This window comes from Panthera tigris, chromosome B1, assembly GCF_018350195.1.
Source record: "Panthera tigris isolate Pti1 chromosome B1, P.tigris_Pti1_mat1.1, whole genome shotgun sequence".
NCBI classification, from domain to species: Eukaryota; Metazoa; Chordata; class Mammalia; order Carnivora; family Felidae; genus Panthera; species Panthera tigris.
The window spans coordinates 75,577,614-75,591,294 of record NC_056663.1 but is presented as its reverse complement, the minus strand read 5'-3'; the positions used below and the strand labels follow the sequence as shown (position 1 = coordinate 75,591,294).

Here is a 13,681-nt window from a genome sequence, read left to right as displayed (position 1 = left end):
AATGATAAGAATTTATTTGCATGTAAAATGTTACCTTTTATTTTCTGTGCCTCATACTCTTCTTGTGCCTGGTCAGTACCACTACTGTGCCCAGTTTTGAAGATTTAGGTTGCACTGAGGTCTCCCTCCCCCCTCCCCATTTTTTCGCTTTTGTGAAACTTTTGTTACAAGAAAAGGTATTACGTTCCAAACACATACACAAAACCTCTGACAGTGACTTCTAGGAAGCCATCTTTTAATATATTGCATTAACGAGTGGCTCATCCTTGTTACACACAGATTTTAAAGACGTATTTGTTGTACTAGACTCTTGAATTGTTCCCCTTAACCTAAGTTGGGGAAATATTTTACCCAATACTTATAACTATATCAGAACATATTGCATCTTATTTCTTGCTTTTGCAAAAGTAGTTGTGATCATATGTAATTACAACATTGCACTGTGCTTTTTCTTCATATGGTAAATGGCATTTTCCATTATTGTTATAAACTCAAAAGTTTTTTGATGGCTGACAAAATTACGGTTAAGTAAATTATGTTGTGTCAAATTTACTTAACTCTTCCCCAGTTATTGGGCATTTAAATGGTTTTTTTGCTTTATAGTTAAGTGTTTGTGTGTGTATATATATGTATATACATATAATTTAATTTTATTTTAATTCGAGTAGAGTCAACAGGCAGTGTAATAGTTTTAGGTGTACAATATAGTGATTCAACACTTCTGTACACACCCAGTGCTCATCACCACAAGTGCACTCCTTAATCCCCATCACCTATTTAACCCATCCCCTCACTCATCTCTCTGGTAACCATCAGTTCTCTGTAGTTAAGGGCCAAATTTAAGTGTAGCATTTATTGTTTTCTTATAAGATGTTCTTACCTGGACATTTGTCTAGCTTCCACCTATTTTGATCTTGAACAGTGACTTCTTGTGGTTTTGTTTAGCATTTGCATTAGCTTCTGCCTTTTGTACTCTGTGTTTGGAGCTAGTGTTTTTGCTGTGCTCTCCAGGACACTTCTAGGTGTTCTTTGTATTTCTCTCAGGTAGGATAATTTCCCAACATTCTTCAGACTCCTGTATTTCTGGCTGTACAGTAGGGATTAAGCCATCCATTTGTGTTGTGAAACTTATCTTCCCAGTTAGGCCTGATGATAGGAGATGTGTGTCTAAGACCAAAGTAAACCTTGCTCATGGGCTGGCAAAAAGGTTGGAACTTTCAACTGTCAAAGTCAGGGTAGGTCAGAGGTACCAGGGAATATTTTGGGAGTATTCCACACTTTTAAAAAGTTGATTGTGAAAGTTGTTTGTGGCCCTGCCTTGACTATTTTGTATTGTATTGTCATTATCTTAATACAATGCTGCTGATGCAGGGGTATGGATTTATTTAGTTTCATGGTTTTTTTTTTTTTTCTTCTATTCTGAAAGAAGTGTGTAGTTGTCTAACATCTCTTAGACAATGGAGGAATCCTCTACTTTCTGCTACCCAGAGGGAGTCTTTCATTTTTGGCGAACATTCAGGTGTTTAAGTAAAAATTTACTTTTGCTTATAATTTTCTTTTTGATAAAGAGAGGTGCGATCTGAGGAGAACCCTCTCAGTGTACCACAAATGGTGGGGAAAGGGAGGGGAGAAAGACTAGAGAGTCTTAGACTGGGTTTTAGCAGTTTATTAATGATCGTGGGATATTTTTTATTCCTTTCTATAGATTTCAGAAGTCTTCTTCTGGGAGTTTCCAACAGTGTCAAGTGTTGGAGAAATCTTTTCTGCCCCTCTGATAGCGTGAATTGAGCAAATACAGCCCAGCACTACGCTACCAAAGACAGCAATCTCAGGTAACATCTTCTCATTACTATTAGTATGAGTTCAGTACTGTTCTGTAACAGGCTTAAAAAAAAAAACCTACTTGAACTTACACATCCAAGTGAACATTATCTTGTTCACAACAGTTTGAGAGGCTGTCCTATACTCAAAACATTTACATAAACGTAAAAAACCAATTTATTTATGTGTTTTTTGGATCTACATCTCTATCCTCTAGTAGCATTCTTTTTTTTTTTTTTTTAATTTTTAAACGTTTATTCATTTTTTTGAGAAGCAGAGACAGAGCGCAAGTGGGGTAGGGGCAGAGAGAGAGACAGACGCAGAATCTGAAGCAGGCTCCAGGCTCTGAGCTGTCAGCACAGAGCCCAAACCCCACGTGGGGCTCGAACCCGCAAGATCATGACCTGAACTTTGGTAGCTTAACTTACTGAGCCACCCAGGCGCCCCTCTCCAGTAGCACTCGTAAACATCATATTTTCTGTGGTGGCACATCTCAACCCTGTGGGGGTGTATTTGGGAAGTAGTCTAAACTTCTTTAGAGCTAGGGTGATGAATCTGTGGGGCTCTACTTTTGATCAAAAACCACAAGGTACAGTAACATAATGAAAACAGTTTTCCTTTTTGTAATTTGTGTGTTTGAAGGCTTATACACTGTATTAAAAGTTAATTCTAAGAAGAGGTGACTCTAAGTTTCAAACAATGGTAGTATTGTTAAATAATAGGGCTTATAGTTTGCAGAGAAGCATGTGCTATCTATTTGACTATGTATATGTTGGTATTCTTTCTTATTAAAATCAATCAGTCTGCATTGTAGAAAGGGTTCCTGTATTAATGAGGTTAAATAAGATGGGATCTAAACTTCAGGTATACCTCTACGCCTTGTAATTTGCATCTTACTGGTGGTGTGTTTTGCATTGTTTTTCCAAGTGTTATTAGGGTGCTTGTTAAAAATGCACATTAAAAATTCAAATTATTAGGCCCCAATCTAGGGTGTCAGAATCAGAATGGTGTGGGGAGGGGTTTGGGAATCTGCATTTGTCAAGTAAATACCATCAAAGATTGACATCCCCAATGTCGTAAAAGCATACCTCTATCTAATCTTTGTATTTTTTTTTTTTAATGTGAAGCTGTTGTTGCATAGTTATTTCTTTGATATTTGCTTTGAATATAATAGCACAGGACTACATTCTCAAGTAGCTTATCATTAGATCAAATGGAGGGTGTAATTGAATAAAACTGTACTTTGAACTTTATGTCTAAATTCAAAGTGGATGTATTTTTTCCTTAGGTGCAAATCATAAATCTATTTCTGACATCCAGATGCCAAATGCTAAATTTTATGAAATATCTGCTCTTCATATTTGCTAATAAGTTGTACCTCAGATATCTTCTTCAAGTGTGGCTGGGAAAGAGGAATGGGGAGGCACTGGAGGCCCCTGGAGTCTATGCTACACTCATTTACCATCCAGCCCAGTGTTTTCCAGTAAATACAGTGAAGAAAGTTTTGCTATGCAATTTATGATTCAAACAGAAAAAAGACTTGGGGCACCTGGATGCCTCCCATGTCCCAGCATCCAACTCTTGGTTTTGGCTCAGGTCATCATCTCACAGTTTGTGGGATTGAGCCCCATGTGGGGCTTCATGCTGGCAACATGAAGCCTGCTTGGGATTCTTTATCTCCCACTCTCTCTGCCCCTTCCTGCTCTCGTTCTCTCAAAATAAATAAATAAACTTAAAAAAAAAAAAAAAAGGAAAAATTTATAGTGTCCTGAAATTTTGTGAAGCTCTTTGAACCCCCCCAATGAAAGGGAGTATTAACATGAAATGAAACAGTAGCCTTTGTTACGATGTTATTTTCATTACCATGTACATTCTTTAGTAATCGTTCCTATAAATTTACTATTTTTAGGTAGTGTAAGCCTTGCGTATAAAGTGTGTTATTTTTTAGATATTTTCAAGTTTACAGATTATACCTTTACTTTAAAAGATATGTGCAATATTATAGCATTCTGTGCATGTTAACATTGAGAGATAAATGTAAAATAAAAATGTGACTGTAGATTTCTAAGTGAAGGCTATTATCTTGAGATGCTTGTTTCCTTTTTTTAAATATATAGTTTTTTATGTTTATCTTTGAGAGAGAAGGACAGCACAAGCGGGGGAGGGGCAGAGAGAGAGGGAGACACAGAATCTGAAACAGGCTCCAAGCTCTGCACTCAGCCTGATGTGGAGCTCAAACCCATGAACCGTGAACTGAAGTCAGACACCCAACCGACTGAGCCACCCAGGCCCAGAATTTCCTTACTTTTTAAGGCTAAATCATATTCTACTACATTTTTGTGTTATCCATTCATCAACTGATGGACTTTTGGGATGCTTCAGTTTTTTTGGCTGTCACGAATACTGCTGCTATGTATGTAGTGTATAAATATGTTTGTGTCCCTGTGTTCAGTTATTTTATTATATATATATTATTATATATTCTAGTATATATCTAGAAGTGGAATTGCTAGATCAAATGGTAATTCCATTTTTGATTTTATGAAGCACTGTTTTCCTTAGCAGCTACGTCACTTTACAGTCCCACCAATGGTACCCAAGAGCTCTCTACATCCTCACTGACACTGGTTATTGATTTTTTGTTTTGTTTTGTTTTTTTAATTTTTATTTATTTTTATTATTTTTAAAATTTACATCCAAATTAGTTAGCATGTAGTGCAACAATGATTTCAGGAGTAGATTCCTTAATGCCCCTTACCCATTTAGCCCATCCCCCCTCCCACAACCCCTCTAGTAACCCTCTGTTTGTTCTCCATATTTAAGAATCTCTTATGTTTTGTCCCCGTCCCTGTTTTTATATTATTTTTGCTTCCCTTCCCTTGTATTCATCTGTTCTGTGTCTTAAAGTCCTCATATGAGTGAAGTCCTATGATATTTGTCTTTCTCTGACTAATTTCGCTTAGCATAATACCCTCTAGTTCCATCCACATAGTTGCAAATGGCAAGATTTCATTCTTTTTGATTGCCGAGTAATACACCATTGTATATATATATACCACATCCTCTTTATCCATTCATCTGTGATGGACATTTGAGCTCTTTCCATACTTTGGCTATTGGTGATAGTGCTACTATAAACATTGGGATGCATGTGCCCCTTCGAAACAGCATACATTTTTCCCTTGGATAAATACCTAGTAGTGCAATTGCTGGGTCATAAGGTAGTTCTATTTTTAATTTTTTGAGGAACCTCCATACTGTTTTCCAGAGTGGCTGCACCAGTTTGCATTCCCACCAGCAATACAAGAGATCCTCTTTCTCCCCATCCTCGCCAACATCTGTTATGTTTGTTTGTTTGTTTGTTTGTTTTTAACGTTTATTTTTTTGAGACAGAGAGACAGAGCATGAATGGGGGAGGGTCAGAGAGAGGGAGAAACAGAATCGGAAACAGGCTCCAGGCTCTGAGCCATCAGCCCAGAGCCCGACGCGGGGCTCGAACTCACGGACCGTGAGATCGTGACCTGAGCTGAAGTCGGCCGCTCAACCGACTGAGCCACCCAGGCGCCCCTGTTATGTTTGTTTTCTAATAGCAGACTTTCCGATGGATGTGAGTTGGTATTTTGTAGTTTTGATATGTCTTTCCCAAATGATTAGTGATGGTGAACACCTTTTCATATGCTTGTTGGCCCTATGTGTACCTTTTTTTTGAGAAATGTTTAGTCAAGTCCTTTGTCCATTTTTTTAAAAAAAATTTAATGTGTATTTTTGAGAGAGAGAGAGAGAGAGAGAGAGAGAGAGCAAGCGCTTAAGCTGGGGAGGGGCAGAGAGAGAGAGAGGGAGACACAGAATCCGAAGCAGGCTCCAGGCTCTGAGCTGCCAGCACAGAGCCTGACGTGGGGCTCAAACCCACGAACTGTGAGATCATGACCTGAGCAGAAATCAGACACTTAACTAACTGAGCCTCCCAGGCACCCCTTGTCCTTTGTCATTCTTTAATTGGATCATTTGTCTTTTAGTTTTGAGTTGCATTTTTTTTATATATACTATATTCTGATATGAATCCTTTATCAGAAATATGACTTGCACATATTTTCTCCCATTCTGTGGGTTGCCTTTTCACTCTGTATATTGTGTCCTTTGATGCACCAAAGTTTTAAATTTTGATATAGTTCAGTATATCTGTTTTCACTTTTGTTGCCTGTGCAAATCAAGGTCATGAAGCTTTCCCCTGTCTTTTCTTCTAAGAGTTTTTTTAGTTTTAGTTTTTATTTTAGGTCTTTGATCCATTTTGAGGTAATTTTTGTATATGGTATAAAGTAAGGGTCCAACTTCATTGTTTTGTGTATGGGTATCTGGTTTTCCCAACACTGTTTGTTGAAGTGAAGTTTGTACTTTTAAAAACAGTTTAGGATAAGGAAAAGAAAAGCAGAAAATCATAAATGGCTATGTTGTATCTATGTAGGAATTCCCAGAAACTCCTCTGTTTGTAATTAAGAAGATATGTCAGACTATTTCAGAAACAAAACAAAAAGAAAAAAGACTATTTCAGAAACTATTTTATAAATATGAAGCCCACTTTAGACTAAGGTTTAATAAATGTAGGTTAGTGTAAAGCCTGTGTTTAAGTTTTATGTTTGTTAATTGGTGGGCAGTGACTTCTTGTATTTGGGCTTTGATTATGGTAAACTCTGTTTTGTTTTTTAGGTATGGGTGTGTGTGTGTATGAGACCCGATACAGGGCTTTTCTCAGTTAACTCTGGCCAATGAAGGATCTTGTCGTTTTATGGAGCTTTAGTTTCAAGATCGTAACAGAATCAACGTTTTTGTGGTAAAGAATAGCCAGTAATGAATCCTGGGAAAAACCTGTAGCCAGCTCAAACATTCACCTGTCTGTGTAGCAGAAGTTATTTGGAACCTGTTTTTGCCTCTTAGCTGTAAAAAGCAGTGTGTGTGTGTCAACAGAATATTTACACTGGTTTTGGAAAGGTCAGACATCAGATATTGTACCCTTAGAAGTCAGGTTATTTTTGGGAGGGGAGGAGGGTACTGGGCACCGAGTGGGAAGAATATAGTAGCAAATATATGTAACTGAGAGGAAAGCCTGGGCAGAAGATAGAGGGAACAGTTCAGGCGGGTGTAGGAGTGGCATGGATATGAAAGGATTGCATACTTAGGCACATTACTTTCTTCAGAGGAAATGGTAGCAGATAATAAAGGTAGCACAATAAGTACTACAGATGGAAAGTGGGTTTGAAAGGAGTTGGAGACAATATGATATAAAATGTGTATGATAGTCTTGGGGAGATGCTGTCAGTGGAATTCATCTGTTAGGGATTTTGTTCTCAGAACAGTGAGACAAATAGCAGGTAGACAGGCAATTACAGATATTCTGAGCTGTTGAGGGAATTACATATTTGAATATAGTGTTTCAGGGTTAAGACTTGTCTACACGAGAGAAGAGCCACAGTGATAGCAGCACTAGAATGCTGTCTTTCGGACGTAAATCCGGGATGTCTGAGTCATGCAGAATTGGGGTGGTGAGTGACTTCCATGGCTTTGTGTGGAACCAGTGGGAAACCACTGTCAAAAGTGGTTTTGAATAAAAAATCTAGCCTCAAAACTGGACTAGATTTTTCTGAGTAAATAATGCTGAGGGAGCATAAGGCAAGCTGATAGGTAGCAAACGCCAACCCCCCAGGTGGGGTATGTGTGATGTTATTCCTCTGACACTCCTGGCTGTGCAAGAACACAAGAAAGGAGAAAACAAATGGTTAACTGATAGAGAACACAGTCATGCAGGACATGAGTCTCCATCAGTTTATGAATATCGTAGTAAATTACAAGAAAAATGCAATCTTATTAATAGCCTAATCTCCAGAAACCTGTAGGCTCAGTTTCCTGGAGCCCCAACATTACCCTCCCCTCCATAGAGATGTGGGGAACAAAGGCAAGAAGGAAATGGCAGGTAAAATTAAATTTCTTTATAACCTGCAGCCCATTGACAAATACTTAAGGCAAATACAGAGTGTGGATAACATTTCTCCAGGAACCTCTTACTGTCATCATGTTAATGTCTTGCTAGAGGGAAAATAACCTTAGCTTGAGAATAGCAAGGGCTCAGGTATCTTAGGAGTCTTCTTTCACTTATGAAAGTCCTTTTAGAGGCCTCCCTTTTTGCCTTTACCTCCCCCAATTCCATAGTATATAATCAGTTACTCTTCACAACCCCAGTGCAGCTCTTTCTGCCTACGGGTCCTGTTCGTGCTTTAATAAAATCACCTTTTGGCACCAAAGAATTCTTTCTTGGCTGTCAGCTCCAGACCCCCACCACTCCAAAACTCCATCAAATAACATAAAGAGATACCTAAAATGAATTTGTACAGTCAAATAATCAAACCAGCTACCTAGTGCTTTCATTCTGAAATTTGTTCATTCTGCATGTATCTTTTCATAATTTATAGACTTTAAAATCACTAACTATCTTTAATTGTTTTGTGAAATCTGTCCTTTTATTTATTCAGTTATTTTTATTTCTTCATAGGTTCCACGACCCTTGTAATTTCATTCTAGCTTAGTTTGGATCTTTTCCAGCTCTGTATGTTTCTTCCAGTTTACTAGAACGGCTTAGAATAAATGTATGTAATTTATGTTTGGTCATGTTTTCTATTTATTTTCAACAACGTTCCTGAAACGCATTGGCTTTTCTTGATCTTTAAGGGTATAAGGCTGCCCTGAATCGGTATACAGAGAAAAGTCTTTAATGGCTCTAGTGCAGACCAGAGGTTGTCAAAGTGTGGTCCCCAGATGAACAGCATCAGCTTCACCTGGATGCTTGTTAGAAATGTAAATTCTTGGGGAGCCTGAGTGGCTCAGTTGGTTAAGTGTCCGACTTCGGCTCAGGTCATGATCTTGTGGTTCATGAGTTCAAGCCCTGTGTCGGGCTCTGTGCTGATAGCTCAGAGCCCGGAACCTGCTTTGGATTCTGTGTCTCCCTCTCTCTCTGCCCCTCCCCTGTTTGCTCGCATGTGTGTGCACTCTCTCTCTCTCAAAAATAAATATTAAAAAAATTAAAAAGAAATGTGAATTCTTAGGTTGAATCAGAAACTCTGAGGGTAGAGCTCAGGTAGTTATGTTTAACAAGACCTCAGATGATCCTGATGCATATTACAGTTTGAGAATTGCTTCAGTCATTCTCATTAGCTATGTGCTATTGTCCAAGTCATACGTATTCGTTAAAAAATTTTTTTTAAATGTTTATTTATTTTTATATATATTTTTTTAACGTTTATTTATTTTTTTGAGACAGAGAGAGACAGAGCATGAACGGGGGAGGGGCAGAGAGAGAGGGAGACACAGAATCGGAAGCAGGCTCCAGGCTCTGAGCCATCAGCCCAGAGCCCGACGCGGGGCTCGAACTCACGGACAGTGAGATCGTGACCTGAGCCGAAGTCGGACGCTCAACCGACTGAGCCACCCAGGCGCCCCATGTTTATTTATTTTTAAGAGAGAGACAGGGTGCAAGTGGGGGAGGGGCAGAGAGAGAGAGGGAGACAGAATCCGAAGCAGGCTCCAGGCTCTGAGCCATCAGCACTGAGCCTGATATGGGGCTCATACCCATGAATGGTGAGATCATGACCTGAGCCAAAGCCAGATGCTTAACCGACTAAGCCACCCAGGTGCCCCGTCATTCATATTCTTTAGCTCTTGGTTTCCTGATCAGATAAAGCAAGGGTTCTCAAATATTAGTGTGCACACAAATTATCTAGTGAGCTTATTTAAAAAATTTTAAAAAGCAGTAAATTTTTTCTAACCTCATACCCTGAGATTCTGATTCAGTAGGTCTTGGATGACTCCGCTGTCTACTTTTCAGCAAATTTTCATATTTATGATCTGAACCAGTGGATGTCTCTGAGTTTCCTTCAAGTTATAAAGCAATGGGATTTAAAATGGCTTTTTTGGGAGGTTCAGTAACTGAAGCTTGGGGGCCAGAACTTTATTTGCAAAGTGCAGTTTGGATTATTTTTCACTGAAACCAGTATGTTCTGATTTTGAAAAATCAGAATCTTACCTTGAAAAATCTTGTTCTTTCTTGACTACTTAGATTACTGTAGGAGATTTTTCTGATGCTAATCCTCATTGATAAGGCAGTCTGCTCACTTAAAAGAGCTTTCTGATTCTTGTAAACTTGGAGATTTCATTATGTGGTTCTTTATTTTTTTCAACGTTTTTTTTTTTTTTTTTTTTTTTAATTTATTTTTGGGACAGAGAGAGACAGAGCATGAACGGGGGAGGGGCAGAGAGAGAGGGAGACACAGAATCGGAAACAGGCTCCAGGCTCCGAGCCATCGGCCCAGAGCCTGACGCGGGGCTCGAACTCACGGACCGCGAGATCGTGACCTGGCTGAAGTCGGAGGCTTAACCGACTGCGCCACCCAGGCGCCCCACATTATGTGGTTCTTTAGGTAATTTATAAAAATAATCACTGCTTTTTACTGAGGGAATACTGCTTTTTACTGAGGTCTTTTTGTCCTTACCCTTTATTTATAATCTCTGAGATTGTTCCCTCTGTGTGATGTTTCCCTCATCTGACTTTTGAAGGAATTGAGACCAAGCCTCCCTGGTATGTGCCACTTTGGCATGTGGATTACTTTGAGCTGAATTTGAGGCCCAAAAGACTCAGAGATTTCCCCTCCCTCTTAGGGGCCTAAAAGAATTTATATAGGGGGCTTGGTCCAGGAAGAGAACTGTCACCAGAGATAACTATAAGGAATGTGGTCTAAGTGTGGTAAGCTTGGGGGAAGCTTGGCAAGGCCTGGAAATCAGGTTCCTTTCGTATCTCATTGTCTTTGAATGGCATGGAAAACATTTGTTTTCCAAACATTAGCTCTTCCCACCTTTTGTAAATTGTCTTTCTCCCCTTTGAAGTCTCACACCCCTACCCCCTTCTCCTTAGCTCAGGATGGCATATAAGCCTCAACTGCCCAACTGCCTGTGGGTCACATTTTTGGGGACTCCTGAATGTACGTAATGAAATCTGTTTTTCTACTGTTAATCTGTCTTTTGTCAATTTAATTAATAGACAGCCAAAAGAACCTAGAAAGGTAGAAGAAAATTTGCTGCTCCCCTCCCATGCCATTCATATTTTTGTTTCTTTAATTTTTATGGTACAATCTTATTAGAAATATTTTTCGTGAGTCTCCCTCTTAGTGGCTGCTCCTTCTCAGTCTTTTTTTTCCTTTATCCCTTGAATGTCAGGGTTCCCCAGGAGCTTCTTTCCTCCACATCTCACCTATGTGCTCTCCCCTCAGGGCCCGCTTCTGCATGTCTGCCAGACCTTGCTCAAATGACCCCTTAATACCACCCTTTCGAAAGTAGCACCTGACTCTCAGAACTCCCCTCTGAGCTTTAGTTCATATAATCAGCTGCCTACTGGATATCCCACAGGCAGATCCAGTTAAAATATCCAAAACAGAACTCTTCTTTCTACTCCCCTGAAATCTCTCATGTTCCTTGTCTTGGTGAATGGCATCACCATCACCCTTTATGTAGCTGACATTTATCCAGCATTCCCTATGTGCCAGGGACTGTTCTCAGGACTTTCAGGTAAGTCTCACACAATTTTTTGAGGTAGATTCTATTGTTATTCCCATCATACAGATGTGGATACCCGAGTATGTGGCTTAAGTAATTTCCCCAAGGTCACAGCTGTTAATTGGTGGAAATGGAATCCCAGAGTTTGTAGTCTTAATCATTGTGCTCTGCTACCTTCCTCTCTCGGAAGCCTAGCCAGATGTCTAGGATTACCCTTTACTTCACCCTCTTTCCCTCTGCATGTCTGCTCAGTCCTCTTGAGCACATCTACTAAATTTCAGAAGCACAATCTACTTCTCTGTCTCTGTCTCTCTTTTTTTAAGTTTATTTATTTTGAGAGAGAGAGAGAGAGAGAGAGAGAGAGAGAGAGAACGAACTTGTGCATGAACAGAGGAGGGGCAGACAGAGAGGGAGAGAAAGAATCCCAAGCAGGCTCACACTGTCATCATGGAGCTGGATGTCGAGCTTGAACTCATGAACCCTGAGATCGTGACCTGAGCCAAAATCAAGAGTCAGACCCTTAACCAACTGAGCCACCCAGGTGTCCCTCTCTGCTTTCTATTGTAAGTATTCTAATCTAGGCCTGCATCATCTCTCGCCCCTGCTATTATAACCTGTGTCCTCTTTCCATCCATTTCTTTATATTATGGCCAGTGTGTTATTCTTCCTTGTAGTAAATCTGATTATGACACTTTTCTGTACTCACAAGCCTAACCTTTCCATGATCAGATAGCTAGTATTGGGTGAATCCTCGATTATTCCACTTCTCTGTTGGGCAAGCCCCAGGAGTTCTGAGGAAAGAATGTTTCAGGCATTTGAAGAATCTCACCCTTATAAGGCAGAAAGCTGGAAGGGTGCAGGTACCTGCACCTTGGTGGTACCTGACATTTTGAGAGTTTCAAAATAAAAAGATAATTGATATCTTTGTTTTTGTCTCTTTGGGTCCTTAATTTGTATTTAGAGAAATAAAAGAACAAAAAAGTCAGAGTCAGGTCTGGTGCAGAGAAGGGTCGGTATCTGTCCTTTTGGAAGTTCTCTGGAAGAGTGCTGTCCCCACTCCCACTCCAGTTCTGTGCTCTGGCAAAGCATACTGTTTGCATTCCCTACAATATGTCACGGTCCCTCTTTTCCTCTGGGTCTTTTCATATGCTCTTCCCTCCACCTAGAATACTCCTCCCTCACTGTCTCTTTGTCTGGCTAACACTACCATTTCCCTTTTCAGGTCTCAACTTAAATTTCAGATCACCTGGAAAACCACCTCTGATCCCATTTACCTTTCAACAGTTTGGGTTAAATGCTTTTTCTTACCTGCTGCCATAGCATACCATTCTTTCCATACCATCTGATTTATAAAAAAAGTTTTTTTTTATTTTGAGAGAGGGAGAGTGAATTGGGGGGGGGGGTTGCAGAGAGAGAGGGAAGGAGAAACACAAGCAGGCTTCATGCCCAGCTCAGAGCCTGACATGGGGCTTGATCCCACAACCATGAGATCATGACCTGAGCTGAAATCAAGTGTCAGATGCTTAACTGACTGAGCCACCCAGGTGCCCATATAAAACTGTTTCTTAATTGTTCAGTTTTTCTTTTAGACTGTAAGCTACATTATTGCTGTGTTTCCATTGCTCAGAGTAGCTATTGATTGTATGGAAGAGTAAATGAGTATTTAAATGAACTAATTAATTCCTGCCAATTCCAGCTGCTTTGTACGTTTTTTAAAAATAACTCTGTAAGTTGATATATCAGTTAGGGTTAGGTTCACCCATAAGTAACTACCAGAACCAATGGCTCAAACAAATTAGGGGATTATTTTTCTTCCACATAAAACAAGTCTGGCACTAGGCTATCCAGGCTTAGTGTGGTGGTTTCTTGATTATCAGGGACCTAGGTCCTTCCATCTTTCAGCTTTACTATCTTGGTGTGATCCTTGCCCCATGTTCCCATCTCAAGATGGACATAAGAAGTCTAGCCCAAGTGTAGGTCCTCATTCTAGGAACGAAGGGAAAGTCAAAATGCAAAAGGGAGCTTGCCAGCAGTCTGCCTCTTGCCTCCACCCTTTTTAGGGGCTTTCCTGAAAGGCCTTCATGGATTTCCTTCATGGATTTCCCCTGATACTCATTGGTCAGACGGTATCATAGTATCACCTCTGGCTATAGGGAGGCCAGGAGATCTTTTTTTTTTTTTTAAATGTTTGTTTATTTTTGAGAGACAGTGTACAAGTGGGGGAGGGGCAGATAGAGAGAAAGACACAGAATCTGAAGCAAGCTCCAGG

At 39.9% G+C, this 13,681-nt stretch overlaps 1 protein-coding gene across 2 annotated transcripts in view; it reads left to right on the top strand.

Annotated features, from left to right (window-relative positions):
• Nucleotides 1-13,681, top strand: part of FHIP1A (FHF complex subunit HOOK interacting protein 1A) — a 284,213-nt gene that overhangs the window by 108,972 nt on the left and 161,560 nt on the right. For both annotated transcript variants that reach the window (XM_042983773.1, XM_015538394.2), the window contains one exon: nucleotides 1,706-1,832. The gene's annotated coding sequence lies outside the window, so the exon portion shown is untranslated. The remainder of the gene's footprint in view (nucleotides 1-1,705; nucleotides 1,833-13,681) is intronic.